Raw genomic sequence first — 14,349 nt, 5'->3', positions numbered from 1 at the left:
CACGTTATACACCAACCTCTATCGATTCGCCTTCGCGAGACGAGCTCGTTTGCCTCTTCCGGGAACCACTGTTCGCAGACTAATAAACCTTTCGCCGATAATTATCGTTGGCACCGCGTGACTTTCCCTTTGACGAGACCGTTTGCTTCGAGAATAACTTCGATTCGTTATCGCGCACTTAGATAGAATTTATTTAACTTTAGAACTTATAAAAGGAAGTCATTATTTCTTGAGAAGTGCATGTTAAAAATCGTGTACTCGATTAATGAAATTAGCAAGTTTACAGAAAATCCATTGGATCAGTTTAGCTTCTGAGAGGCTTTCCCTCCTGCTAAAGATTTATTGCACGTATTTGTAAGAACAAGAATACACAAATTGAAATTGACTTGTCTGTATGAATTTTTATTTCTAACTTGAAGAAAAGGTTTAGATATGTTACCCCATATTTTCAAGCTCCGATATATGCTGTTTCAAGCTATTATGTGAGACCTTCATCGTACAGAACGAAAGTAACTTTCTGCGTGTCTCTCGTAAGCTATGAAGCTGAACGACCACCTGATGTGTAGGCGTCGAAACCAAGTGTGCAATAAACCTGAATCAAGAAAAATCGAACGCTTTTTTCTCCTACTCTTTCGGTCTGGACAGCTTCTTAACTGCACCACTGCGTTACGATTAATTTGAAATCAATCTTGTTATTCGGTTTTAATCTCGCGTATCAGTCGTACATCGATATTATACATTGAACATCTAATGTAATTAGATTACGCTCGAAATGTTACATAAATTATTCTGTAGTTAATAGTTATAATCCATAGAATATCAAGACAAAAAACATATCATTATTTAAAAGTATCTACTTATAGATACATATTAATTTTCATACGATATAATTTAAACATTTGTAAAATTGCTGAAACCAATCTGACTGGAATCGTTGTGTCTGTATTAACTTTTAATTCTACGCTTAATATTATATTATATGTTATATTATATTATAATAATACTATATGAACATATTCGCTGCCGCTAAAATACGAGTATCATTAGCACGAGTATGAGATTATCAAAATTATCATCAATTCCTAACCCGTAACTCTGTCGCAGCCCACGAATTTTCATTTCTAACTCTCGTTTCAACAAACACAAAGACTTTTAACGTTTGACAGAATCTTTTATCGCAAAGTTAAAATGAAAATTATTAAAATTATTAGAATTGGAATATGAAATTATTAGAATACGAAAAATCACACGTAAAAATAACATTTTTCCAATACTTTCCTCAAGGTAAAGGGACTTTTCAACAAGAGGAAGTACAATTTTCACAGTAGAAAATGACAACGCAATAAGGTTAAGAAGATTCTTAAAACGACACCTCGAAACCTTGATATAACGCTTCCCCGTGTTTTCTGCTGGACTTGGAAGGTTAAACGCCGGCGACGACACCGATTTAGAGGACGCTTTATAGCTCAGGGTGGTAGCGCCGCGTGGCACACGGACAAGACCGCGCGCTACGACAGAACCGCGACGACGCCGGCGTCGAAGGTGGTGGCTCGAGTGGCTCGGGGGGTGATTATGAACGGGTAAGTGCCGCCGTCCAGTTTTTACTCCCCGCCGGACGCCCTTCGCCCCTATCGTGGCAACTATCCCCGCCACTTTTGCCATGGCTCAACTAAACCCCAACGGATCAATACGCTAAAACATTGCCATATCGGGACGCCGCCGTATAAAATCTCAAAGAAATAACAGTGGTTTTCGTGTTTTCCTTTGGTTACCCTATCACATCCCTTTCTTGGTCTACGTTAACGAATTTTCGTCAGCATTCCATCAGATACTGGGCTTTCTATGGATTTCCTGGGTAATTTGGAAGCTTTATTTTCATTCGTTAGCAAATTTACGCGGGAAATAGTTTGTCGAGCGATGGAGACGAGTAGGAGGCTATATCGTGGGTGTTCGACTGTTTTCCTCGACGCTGAGGTGGTTGGTTCGAGGGTTAGTAGGGTGAATCATTCTTGCGATGGCTTCTGACGATAATTTGTTTATCTATGATTTGTCGATTGGAGTTTGTCGAATTGCTTTCGATTACGTATGAACTAAAAGAAACTATGCCAATACCGGAACAAATTCAATTTACTTAGGTTAATCCAAGTTAGAACACGAACCTAGAAATCCGATGTAAAATAAGTAGAAAAATTTCCAACAATTAAAATCAATCCAATCATCTAAATTACTTCTCAACCAACTACTTACCACGTATTCGTTCCAGTTCCAACTTCCTATCTAATCGATCGACGACCGACTTTATCTCCAAACTCCAACTACCCTACGTCTCAATGACGCCATCGATAAACCTAATTAGACACAGCATATAAGAGTGTACGTGTGTAAGTACATCATTCTAGCAAACAGATGACCCAATAGAAATCTTTGCTAGACGTTAAAATTCGATGTCCAAATCATTCGCATACCAAAGTGATTAAAATTTCAGGAATATTAGTGTCAAAACACGTGCTCCATGTCTATATTATATAATTTCATTAATTTTCCCAATTTTTGTTTTCTGGAGCTAATCGATTTAACAAATAAGTGGCTCATCTATATTTAAGGTGGGTCGGTTAGTAGAAAGTACTCGGTTTTCAGGGCAGAATAACGTAATGTCGGTAGCTGGTCCTCGAAGGGCACGAAAGACGGATGAACGGACGTCCGTGGCCTACCGCAACCCACGTAAGACACTGATTCGCCTCGTTCCTTCCTCGTGAAGGCGCGCGAGCGAGCGCACGCACATGAACGCACGTTCAGGCGATTCACGTGCACCTCGATGACGACGTAACGTTGCCTCGACGCGGATGGTCGATATATCGATTGTCGTCGACGAACTACCGACTGGTCGACGACCACAAGAACCAGTGGGGAAGCGAACAAGAACGAGGCTGATGGCCGTGTGTGTCTGGCTTGTGGTCACTTGTTGCCTTCCACCCCCGGGGGCTGGCCTTGTCCCTCTGTGTTTGGGGAACGCTTGTCGCCGCTCCAACGACAAATCATCCATGCCAACAGAGAGAATGAGAGATGTTTCTATCCTGTCGGACGGCAGGATCAGCCTCGAGGAATTCGAGGCTGCTGGAGATTCTGGTGTCCGCTTTCTTTTCTTTCGCCGAGCGCATCGCTTGACGGAGGTCAGTAAGCGATGGCCTCGCTTTTATTCGAACCCGTGTATCGGTCAGCGAATTAGTGGCCGTGATCAAACCTGACGAGATTAGTCAAGCTTTTTGAAAGGTGTAAAGCTCAGTGAGCGTGTGTTTTGGTTTGTTGGATCGATGGGGTGAATTCTAGAATGTGACGTTGGGTCGATAGTTAGGTCATTTCGGGAAATCCAGCAATGGCAATCGTAAAGGAGTGTCATAATATTTCTCTGGGATGAAATAAATTTGGAAATGTTAACCGAAATTTCTAAAAAAATATACTAGTCAGTGTTTCAAAGAACTGTCAATTACATTTAATTTCGTGGTCTAATATTTGGATCTGATTAGAAGGATTAAATTTCAATATCGATACGATCAATATATCAAGCTGTTTCCTAATGAAACCACGCTTTTGTGCTATAGAAAGAGAAATCGATGTCTGAAATCGCGCTAATTTTATCAACAATCAATTAAACTCGAGACATAAATAGCGTGCGAACCCCATTCCCTTTATCGGATGAATACACGTTCGCACTCTGATAAATTGACATTGGAACGGAAATAAAGTTTCATCGGCGACCGAGCAAAGGCCGTTCTAATGGTTCTGTGTTTCCGAAGTCAATTCATTTACAGGGCATAAACTTCTTGCCGTCAGATAAACGCACGTTATAAAAATTACGCTGCGTTTATCTTATCGCGCGTGTACAACGTTCTGCTTCGCTACCTTTCAAATGGCGCGAGGAATAAAAATAGTTCACCGGGGCGCCCCGCACGATGGAAAAACACGAAACCGCGCCATCGTCGATTTCGATTCGCCGCGGGACGTCGATTATTCGATAATTTCGCATATTCTCTGTCTCTTTCGACGACAAACCCGCTAATCAACCCATCGACGGCCATGCCCTTTCGTTCGTCTTAAGAACAAGCTCTTTCGAGATTATGCTTATCGTTCGGAATGTGAGATACGTTTCTAGACAGTCGATAATGGCGCCCTTAACGTTTACCTGGCACCACCTCTTTTGGAAAAACGTTCCATGGCAAACACAGATGCGTTCGATCCGACGAAATGTCTTTCTTATCTCGTTTGGTGGAATTAGAAGCAGGAAAGGAAACCGTGCAGGAACCGCAAGGCCTGTTTCGAGAACATCTAATAAAGGTTGCCGGAAACGATCTCGCGCCATGACGCACATCATCGTTCCATGTCGGGTTTTTGTTGAAATTCGCCGTCAACTTCCCGGAATCCCCGATGTCTTCCAATAAAATTCAACAATGATAATTGTCCCGGCCGATAATTATTCACGGTGGGCCGTCATAATGCTCGCACAGACATTTTTACGACCGTAATTAGCGCTTTCGCGTGTTATCTCCCATCTGACAGCACTTGCAACTCTCTGTCCACACGTGTCTCACCGTCTCTCTCTCTAATTATCGCCTACAATTGTCTTTTTATTACATTGTTGTCCATTCCGTGAACGCTGGATGGTTGAACTCTATGCGTACTCCGTGTCCGCTTTTGTCATACCGAGTTCTCTGATATTTGGTTTCGCTCTGGATATGGATTCCTGCGTTTTATGTTTCACGGGCTGTACGTAGGAAAACTATACGATTATTAAAAATCTTTGGACTTGTACCTTGTTATAGGATAAATCGGGATGAAATATTTAAGTATTCTTGTTCAAATTTTACTATGGAGATCGAACACGACTTTTTTTTAAATATTAGACTCAAAATGAAAATGTGCTCTATTCGCGTTAAGGACAGCTCTGAAATAGCGGACTGAAATGTTCATGAAATTTGACAGGACAACTCGCAACGTACTAATACCACGATCGAAACTCCAAAAGTCACAAATGCGTGATCTGATCATCGAGAAGGTATGAAATCTACGAATCATTTCGGTTATAGAAAATCGCGAATTCGATTTTCTTCGAGTCTTACACATACGTAATCGCTATTACGCGACAGTAGGTAGAGGCCGACAGGCAAACAGCTAACAACGTCCGAGTTCGTGGCACGTACGTGGGAAACACGGCCACTCTGCTCTCTGGCAGGGATTATATAATATTCAATTTTAGCATGCGTGCGACCCGTCTTAATCCAGCCATTACGTCTAATTGGTCGAGATTAGCTAATATCCTTGTAGTGATTAGGCCGTGTCTGTAGCCACGGCTCGTTTAGATTGAAGCCAATTCCCCCGAGCGTGTAGCGCATGCATTGCTGCTTCACGTCGCTGCGAAGGATCGATAGGCTGATCAAACATTATTACCCGGAGAAACCTCGAACCGTTCTTTTCACGCGTGCACACAGGGGATCGCGTGTTGCGTGCATGCCAGATCAGTTCGTTCGACTCGACGTTACGCCTACTCTAAAAAGAATTCGAGTTCGTCGATTCGAGAAAAACGGCTGCTACAGATCCTTTCGCTGGATGGTTAACTGGCATCCATTCGACACAGTGTCTGTGATCATTCGTTAGAAGAAATTGACTCAAACTGATTTCATATGTCGGATATTATACGAGATATATAAAGGTAACTGTGTCGTTTGGATCGCATTACCCGTGTAAGGTTCGAAAAAAATGAAAAAAGCTAATGATTTTTTATCGCGGTAGTTGCTGACTGCGAACTAACGCTATTTTACAAATTATAACAAAGGGTTGAAGATTAATTATTAGCGATTATTTAAAGAAAAATGTTACTTCTAAATGTATAATCTACTCGTATGCAAAATATATCGTCATATTGCTCCGGCTGATTAAAATTTCAATTGATATTCTTTGGAGATCTTCCCATATGAATCGTGATTCGAATCAGATAGGATTGGTTACGATATACAGGGTGTTCCGCGTAATGAGATTAAAGGATAAATTAGGAATTACAGCTGGCGATTCGGATTTAGAAAATGTGATATCGATTAATTCGATATTTGTACGAACCGAACAATTAACAACGAATCGTCACAAAACCTGTAGATTTTGTCTGAAACATCGTGAACCCTACCTCGTGGCCTCTTACTGAGGAACTTGCAAACCTGTAATTTAATAACCAGCTGCTACGTTTCCATATAGCCGGCACGCAGTTAGACGCGAGTAAACAGGCTAGAACGCTCCTTTTAGAAACCTCTCAGCCAAGAAAGCGAACCTTTCGAGGATACTCGAAAAACTACGGACGCTTCTTTGCGTCGTTTTAGAGATCTTGGCTATATTTTACACAAAGTCGAGTTCCAACTAACGAGGTCTCATCAGCTTCGTTTCAGATCTTTTATCAAAAATTTTACGAAAGTAAATTAGTAACGAAGTTCTTGGAAATTTTGTAAACTACGTAAGATCGTTTAAGATAAGCGTTGTTTCTACCTTGAAGCTAATTTATTCGTATCAAAATTCATATTTTAAATAATATTCCGAAGCACTAGATAATTTTACAATTTTCCCCATTGAGAAAAAAAAACCTATCGCTGGAAGGAAAGGCAAACATGGTTTATTGAGAGAAGATAACATCTTCAAACACTCTGCTCATTATCATGTAAATATCGATAATAGCGCAGCTTGATCGCTCTTGTAATTTCCTTCCACAGCTAAAAAAAACTTGGAACGTATCTCAATCGAGATACTAAAACCTCGAATAGATTTCAATTCATTGCCTTAAAATGATTTTTTCGTTTCCCCATACAAAAACCTAATATCTCCTTCGTTCGTTCCAATAATTCCCGCCTCTCTACACGTTTTCAACAATACAAAAAGAAAAATTACAGAGTAAAGAAAGAAAACGAGAGTCCTGCCGCCTATCCATTACCCGTTATCAGGCTTAACGCGAGCTTATCAACGTAAACTCCGTGTTCCTCGCCTTCTACATACTGGTCAGCCGGCCACGTCATATCTTACACGCCGGTTGAAGGAAAAGGAAGATCTCTTCCCTCCGCTTTGCCGGCTAATGTTACAAATCTGGCCCGCGAAAGGGCGGGGATGTCGGCTGTCTTGTCTGTGCTACCAACTGGCCTGTAAAGAACCTATCTCCCTCTGCCGGCTCACGATCCTCCAGGTTCTTGTCTTTATAGTTTTATATTTTCCTCGCTAAAACCTCCCGTCCACCGTCTTTCTCCACTCCTCTCTAACCACTCTATCCTTCTTCCATTCTCTCTCCTTCTCACGCCTTTGATCTTCGTTCAAACTCACGGTCCAGGTAGACGAGAGAAGAAACGCGTGCACGCGTGCACTTCTGGTGGTTCTCGTGCAAAGTCTGCATTACTACGACGAACCGTTTGCACACCGCGACCAGGTGTGTAAACAAGGCTTGTCACTTTCGCCATGACAAGACCGCCGGGTGACCGTCGTCGTCTTCGTCGGATCTGACGCGCATCTCTCGCGGTTTCGGCCCGTCTCCCAAGAGAAAGATCGCGCCACGCCGATTGCCCGGCTTTTCGAGGCGTGAAGCACCCACGGCTTGCGAGATCACCGCCGGCTGATAGCCGGTGAAGAAATAATTAGAGGCGTGGATGCTCGACGAACGCTCCCCGAGGCACCAACGACGAGTTTGCTCGCGATAGCCACGTTTTATCGGTCACCAGTACACCGGACGATTCCTCCTCCGGGGAAACAGTCGATAAGAGATAGTCGGCCGAGGGAAATATTTTATTTGACGAAGAGTCGAAACCGCGATGCTTTGAAGATCAGCCTGTTTACCGAAGTTCGAAAAACGTGTTTCACGACAGAGTTTGGGGCGCTATAGGTTCGCGAGAGGTGGAACGATTAATTTCGAGGTTTATGATGGGGGATTTATAGGTCGCTGTAGATACTTGGTTCTGTCTGGCAGGAATGTTGGTTTTGTGAATGGAAGGTTTAGGATGTATAACTGTCGCGCGCTATGGTAGGAGCTTCTTTAAGCTGCGATAAATGTGGCATTCTTTTCCCTGCTGATTTACGATATTAAAGCGGGTATTACATGGAAACGCATGACGTTTATATGCGCTGTTTAAGTTTTCGGGTTCGTTATTGACAAGCTTTCTAGCTTTTTGTCAAAGTTAGAGAATCAGGAAGAGAATACGATAATTACGTTTACATTTTTGTTTTCTAATTTTAGTCTCATCTTATGACGAAAGAATGATATTATATTTTAACATCACATAGTTAACAGCTTCCAAGTTGACGAAATTTTGTAAAAATTAGAGATATTATACAATTATCGAGGGAAGTGTGACAACGACCATATCCAAGTCTACGTCATTCCATACTACCTAATAGCGAACTGTTAGGCTTTGACCTGGCCTTTGTACATAGCCCAACATTACATTTTCCCGATTACGTATTGCAATCAGGATCCTCTTGTTGCCCCTCAACACTTACAAACGCAACATATAAAAACTGCAAGCATTCGACCACGAGACTAGTCTTATGTACAGTTTGACCGTGATTTGAACAACTATTTTAACTTCGCTACTTCATTGTAATATTATACCTAATCATTTTCATGAATAAAAGCCTACGAAATTATAAACGCACCGTCAAGTTAAGTTATTGGTCAGTTATTCCTTTTTTACCATAAATTTTACGTAACAGAAGCATCGTTCTAGTGTCCTCGATATTTTAATATCATAACAAGCAATATTTTTAAAATTACGAAGGAGATGAAACAACGCGTGTTCAACTTCAAAATCAAATAAGAAGATAATTTTAGTAATACGTACAACAACGTACTGAATTAAAAAATTGCCGTACAAAGAAAGAAAGGATAATTTCTCATATGCCTGCTCTGTAGTCTTCGCTTTAGATCCACGTAACAATAAATAGCACATAACACAAACTGTTTCTTGCTTTCTTACATTCCTCGACGTTTAAACAATTCCGATAAGACGTAACGAAGAAAACAACGTTTTCGAAACTTTCCCTGTAGAACTATTCCAGAAATAAAAAACATACGAGAGATCAAAAAGAAAAAAGGAAAGGGAAACAGAAACTACAAGACGTAGCCTTCTCGCCGAACCCTCCAAATAATCTCAACAAATAATCCTCGCAATCCAGGCGCGGCTGTGACCTGCCCGGAGTCACGCTCGCTCTCCTAAAGACGACCGTTGGAGACACACAAAAGGGAATCGTCCCGTTCTTTGAATGGACTTTTCCAGGTATTCAAGGCCGGAAGATTTCAGAGTGTGTGGAGAGGCCTCCGCGTGAAAAAGATTGCCAGACGGAGAAAGAAAGACACGGAGCTGAAAGAGGGCGCGAATGGAAAGATCAACGCTGGAAGAGACGCGCGGTTCGCAACGAAATCAGACTGTGCATCGAGTGTTTCAGTGTGAGATGATCTCGTGCAGCGATGAGACAGATTTACTAGGCCGACGAAAAGTCACAGCCTGTCGACCTAGATGACATCGGTCATCCTGGGCTTCGAATGCATTTCCATACATTAACCCTTTACGTAGATAGCGTCCCTAGCCAGAAACTATTCCCTTCATGGTCTATAGCTTCTTTCTTTGTTTATTTAGGTTATTTTCTTTCTATCGTTTAATAATATCGTTTATTAATAATATCACTTCGTTTTATTGCCTTTTTTGTGTTTTAATTTCATATTTTTCTTCGAGTTGTTTGGAACATTTTTTTTCAGCAATTGTTACGGAAGATATAGAATAATAATATTGATATCCAAAACCGAGTAAAAAGTTCTTTTCCCTTACTTATTACCATATCATTTAGATTAAAATTCTCTTTTATATAAAAACCTTATGAACGCAATTAAGGCAATCGACATTTTTGCACGTTACGTGCATTCTCTACTAGTATTCATAGCGTACCAGTTTTAAACCTTTCCTTGTTCGCTATTATACGTCGGATAAGCTAAGTATACACAAAGCAAATAATGTGATGTCATCCACGGGGGTGATTCCACCCAGCGAGCACAGATTTCGAGCGTATCTTCGGGGATTCCAGTAGGCTGACTGGAATTTATCGGACCATAAGGCACTTTTATAATATCTCCGACCAGTGGTCTCTCCTTTTCTCCATTCTATAGATTTTACGTGTATGCGTAGCGTTAAACCGGCACCTAAATTTCATATCGTCTATAGTGGATCTTTTCTTTCTATTATTTCGTGGCAGGTGTTCCTTCGCAGGTGTGTGCGTTCCTAGGAGACGTGCTTTTGATTTTATGGGGGAAAATAGTATATTTATCGTAACAGAAAGGTAGTAATGATTCGATCTGAAGAAGCAACATGGATTCGATGTTTTATTAGAGTTGTACATTTTGATAATTTAATTTATTATTGGTGGAATCGTTTGAAATAGAGACAAGCGTTATTTTTGCTATTTCACAAGCTATTTTATATGCATATTATTTGATAAATTCATCGATTCTATTAGAGAATATTACATATTAAATGATAATATTAAATTTAATAAATATCTAAGTAACGAAGCGAATGATATTGACTTCTCTGAACCAGATAATTTGGTTTTATTGAAAATCGACAATGTGTCATCTTGTGTTTCTTTAAAAGATACTTTTATATATAAATACGTAATGAAGCGGTTATAAATCAAGGTGTATAATAATTCAAATAATGCCAATTAAAAAATTGTTAACGTGATAATACAGCAAAATATAATGTAACTTTGTCGCCAAGAAAATGTAGTATTTATTTATATTGCCACAAATATAAAATGTCAAAGGTATCATGGAGCTCATTTTACCGTCATTATGAGTTAAAACTGCTAAAACACACATACTCAAATGTTTATTAAAACCATCAGACGAACAGAAAGCTACGTGTCCAAGCCTGAAGCCATACATCAATTTCCATCCCGAGTTTTTCAAACGAAACATCGTTGGACTTCTTCAAATTCCTTCAAACTTATCAATCATCCGTCTTGGAGGATTCGGCTTCGACGGACACCGGTTCTATCAGGATTTTAACGCATCATTAATAAAATCGAAGCGCGATATCGGTTAGCATTTAAGTGCGTGACGCGAACGCTGTGGAAGTGTCAAGTATCGGAGCAAAAGTTCAAACTCATCGGAGAGAGAAGGTGGAAGGGAGTTTTCTGGGAATTATGACGAGTATATGCTGACTAGTTCCCGCCGGGTGGTATCCCCGGGCCTCATGCTCATTCGGTAATTAATTACACCCGCCGTCGAAGCTCGTTCGTCGATCTTCATCCGAGATATCGACTGGATTTACCGTATACGATTCGTAACCGATTCACTGACGCGAGCTTTTCTTCGCTGGCAGCTTCGCCGCACACAAACACGCTTGCATACACGCGTTCGCCACCACGGTGAGTCACGCCGCGAGATTAATAAGATTGTGTGTACATTGTACGTTCCCCGTTTGACGAACAGTCCTTCTTTTTTTCTGTCAATTTCTCGCCTGTAGGCCTTCGTATTTTCTTTTTTCACCAGGAGATTTTGAAGCGCGAAACGAAATGAAGATATTTAAGGAAAGAGTTAAGTCATCTCTGTGACTGTTGAAAGTTGTACGAGGTTTCAGGAAGTTCTTACAGTGGTATCGTCATATTCGCACGTTTAATGTGTTAGTGAATAATTTATTAAAGGAAACTTGAGTTTAAATACATACCACTAGAGATATTTGTGCTATACTATATTATAATAATCAGCTTTAAGGAGGTTTGAAACAGATCCTTGTAACGCATCTCTTAAAATCCTACAAAACTATTTTCTCTCAAAATTTAAACAATCACGAGACACATGTGATCGCTAGCAGCGTCGCACAGTTTCTCAGTAATATCGTTAGTATCGTGATTAGTCTTCGCATCGTTCATTAACCTTAACAAGATCTCCCCTATTCACCAAACATCACATATCTCCGTTTGTTCCTACACGTTTATCAGAGCGAAAGCCACGTTCAAAAATCGACGCGAGCAAACATTCCGTCATTCTTATCGTCTTTTCGCAGATTAACGAATACTCCGGCTCTCTATTCAGTTTCACGCCACCTCTTTCTGTCGTTCATCACCACGTACTCAATAAGCGAACGCGTCTCATATACATGTGCGTCTACGTGCGTTCGAATTGCGATAATCAAACCGGAATATCACGATCGGACGAAAGAAGCGTGAGTTATATTTGTTCGATGTTTTCTTTGTGTGTAGAAATGAATTTGATGGCATTTTAATTCAGGTACGCTAAGTTTCGTCTTTAAATTAGACTTTAAAAGACGGAATCATTAGACACGTAAATTGTAGAAAGATGAAATTACCGTACGAAGATTGAATAGTCCGATACTGGAATAACAGAACAAGTCAATACAACCGTTAGCGAAGGGAATAAGAGATGACTCTTGCATTGGAAAAATCACCTTATTAATTACCATAAGGCAATTATTAAACGCAGTAGCTCGATTAAAATGACAATAAGATTAAGATATTCGTTTATCTATCTATCGAAGATAGTAAAATATGTATGAATATTTTACAACAAAGCTTCGAATCTCTCTGCATCGAAAAATGGTCTTACTTGCGTTTTTCACGTATCCTCGAGGAAGGTCCGAGTGCAAGGGGTTAAAACACAAGGTACCGCCAACTTGGAGCAATGCACGGACGTTTTTCGCGAAATGGGCCGGCGTTCGAGGGAAACGATAACCGGCTGGTCAATTAGAGGTTGGTCCGACGTTCCTAAATATCGTTAAATCGCTTTTACATGCGTACGTCCGAGTACATAAGCCCCTTAATTTCAGTGTAACCGGCCGCGACGCGACGCGATACAGACGCGACGTGGTGCAGCGAGGGACGAAAGGTGCGGTCGCCCTAAGGGCAGCACCGTAGCTACATGTGTATTCATATTAGTGCTTAACCGGGCGCAACAGAGGCCTCGTCGTATGTCCAATGTAAAGGCCTCGTGTATATAGCGCGCAACGCCGGAATATTATTCAGCGTTAGCGTAACCCTTGTCACGGATTTAATAATTTATGGTAATACGGAATCAAAAAGAGCGGGGAACGTAAGCCACTCGATGCCGTGCTGATTCCTACACGATGTAATTATAGTGTTTACCGGTGCGCTGGCCACTACGTCCGCCACGTTATTAGACGCTTGGACGCTTTACTCATAGACAGTGCTTCCTTTTTATTTTCTCTCCTTGCCCTCCCGCTCTTTTTGTTTCATTGTTGTTGATTCTTCTGCGTTGTTTTTCTTTCGATCGTTACGGCATAGTCGAAGTAAAATTGATGAGAAGCTTCTATGAAAAGTTGATGGAGGTTGCCACCGAGCGAAGGGAAAATAGCTCGCGTTTTCGACGTGGAATTAGAGTAACCACTTTTCGATAAAACGAGTTCTTAGCATTATATCGGTTCTTTTGTAATTAACGTAATGGCAAAATTGGAGATTTGAAATATGTATATAGCGCGATTGTAAGGCTCCGTTTGTTAGTCGCTTCGTTAACGAGGGATGTCTTTTAGCATACGAAGTAAGAAGGTTAATCGACGATTTGATGATAGTCTTATGTTAAATGAAATATAAATGTAACATTGTTGGGGAAGCTACATCGTTTCGAAATAAAAGGGGGTGTTTCATTTTCACGTATTTTGCGACATTTTAATGGTAAACGTTACTACTATTGTGAGTCAAGATTTACTAAAATATTCATACGAATGTACTTTACAACATATTTCGCTATACAGATTCTAGTAATCTCTTATATTTTCTTCTTTGACGTATAACGCAATTTAAAAAGAGCGAAGCAACCCTTTTGTTTAACGTTGAGTTCTTCGATTTTTTCAAACGTCCGAATGTTTTGATTTATATTCCACGTCTCACCCACGGTTGCAGCCGCGTGATGTTGACTCGTTGACCGGTTTATGCCATTATACCATGCTTCCTCTGATCTCTCTCTCTCTCTCTCGTACTCTCTCATTCACAGCACTGCCCTCCCTCTCTTTCATCGCGTTCTACGTTTATTCTTAATAACGCTCGATCGATTACGACGCGTTTCCAGACATTATCATTTTACGTCGTCACGTATCGTACAAAGTTGCTACCACATAGTTTAATATTATATTACTAGAGAGAATTCTTCCGTTTCTCGTTACACGGAACACAAGCTCCTCGATTATTTGAAATTTCTCATGCGGTTCCCCCTTATTGGCGAATATTTTTAGCCTCGCGATCTTTGAATTGATTCATGAGATTAATAATAACAGACTCGTTAAGTTATAATCTACATAGTTGCTACGTGTT

General features: G+C 40.7%; 1 protein-coding gene across 6 annotated transcripts in view; it reads right to left on the bottom strand.

Annotated features, from left to right (window-relative positions):
- LOC100650490 (zinc finger homeobox protein 3) overlaps nt 1-14,349 on the bottom strand; it is a 403,793-nt gene that overhangs the window by 260,578 nt on the left and 128,866 nt on the right. The gene's annotated exons all lie outside the window — the stretch shown is intronic.

This window comes from Bombus terrestris, chromosome 11 (assembly GCF_910591885.1).
Source record: "Bombus terrestris chromosome 11, iyBomTerr1.2, whole genome shotgun sequence".
In the NCBI taxonomy this organism is placed as follows: domain Eukaryota; kingdom Metazoa; phylum Arthropoda; class Insecta; order Hymenoptera; family Apidae; genus Bombus; species Bombus terrestris.
Note: the sequence above shows the minus strand (reverse complement) of the source record. Positions and strands in the feature narration are given on the sequence as shown.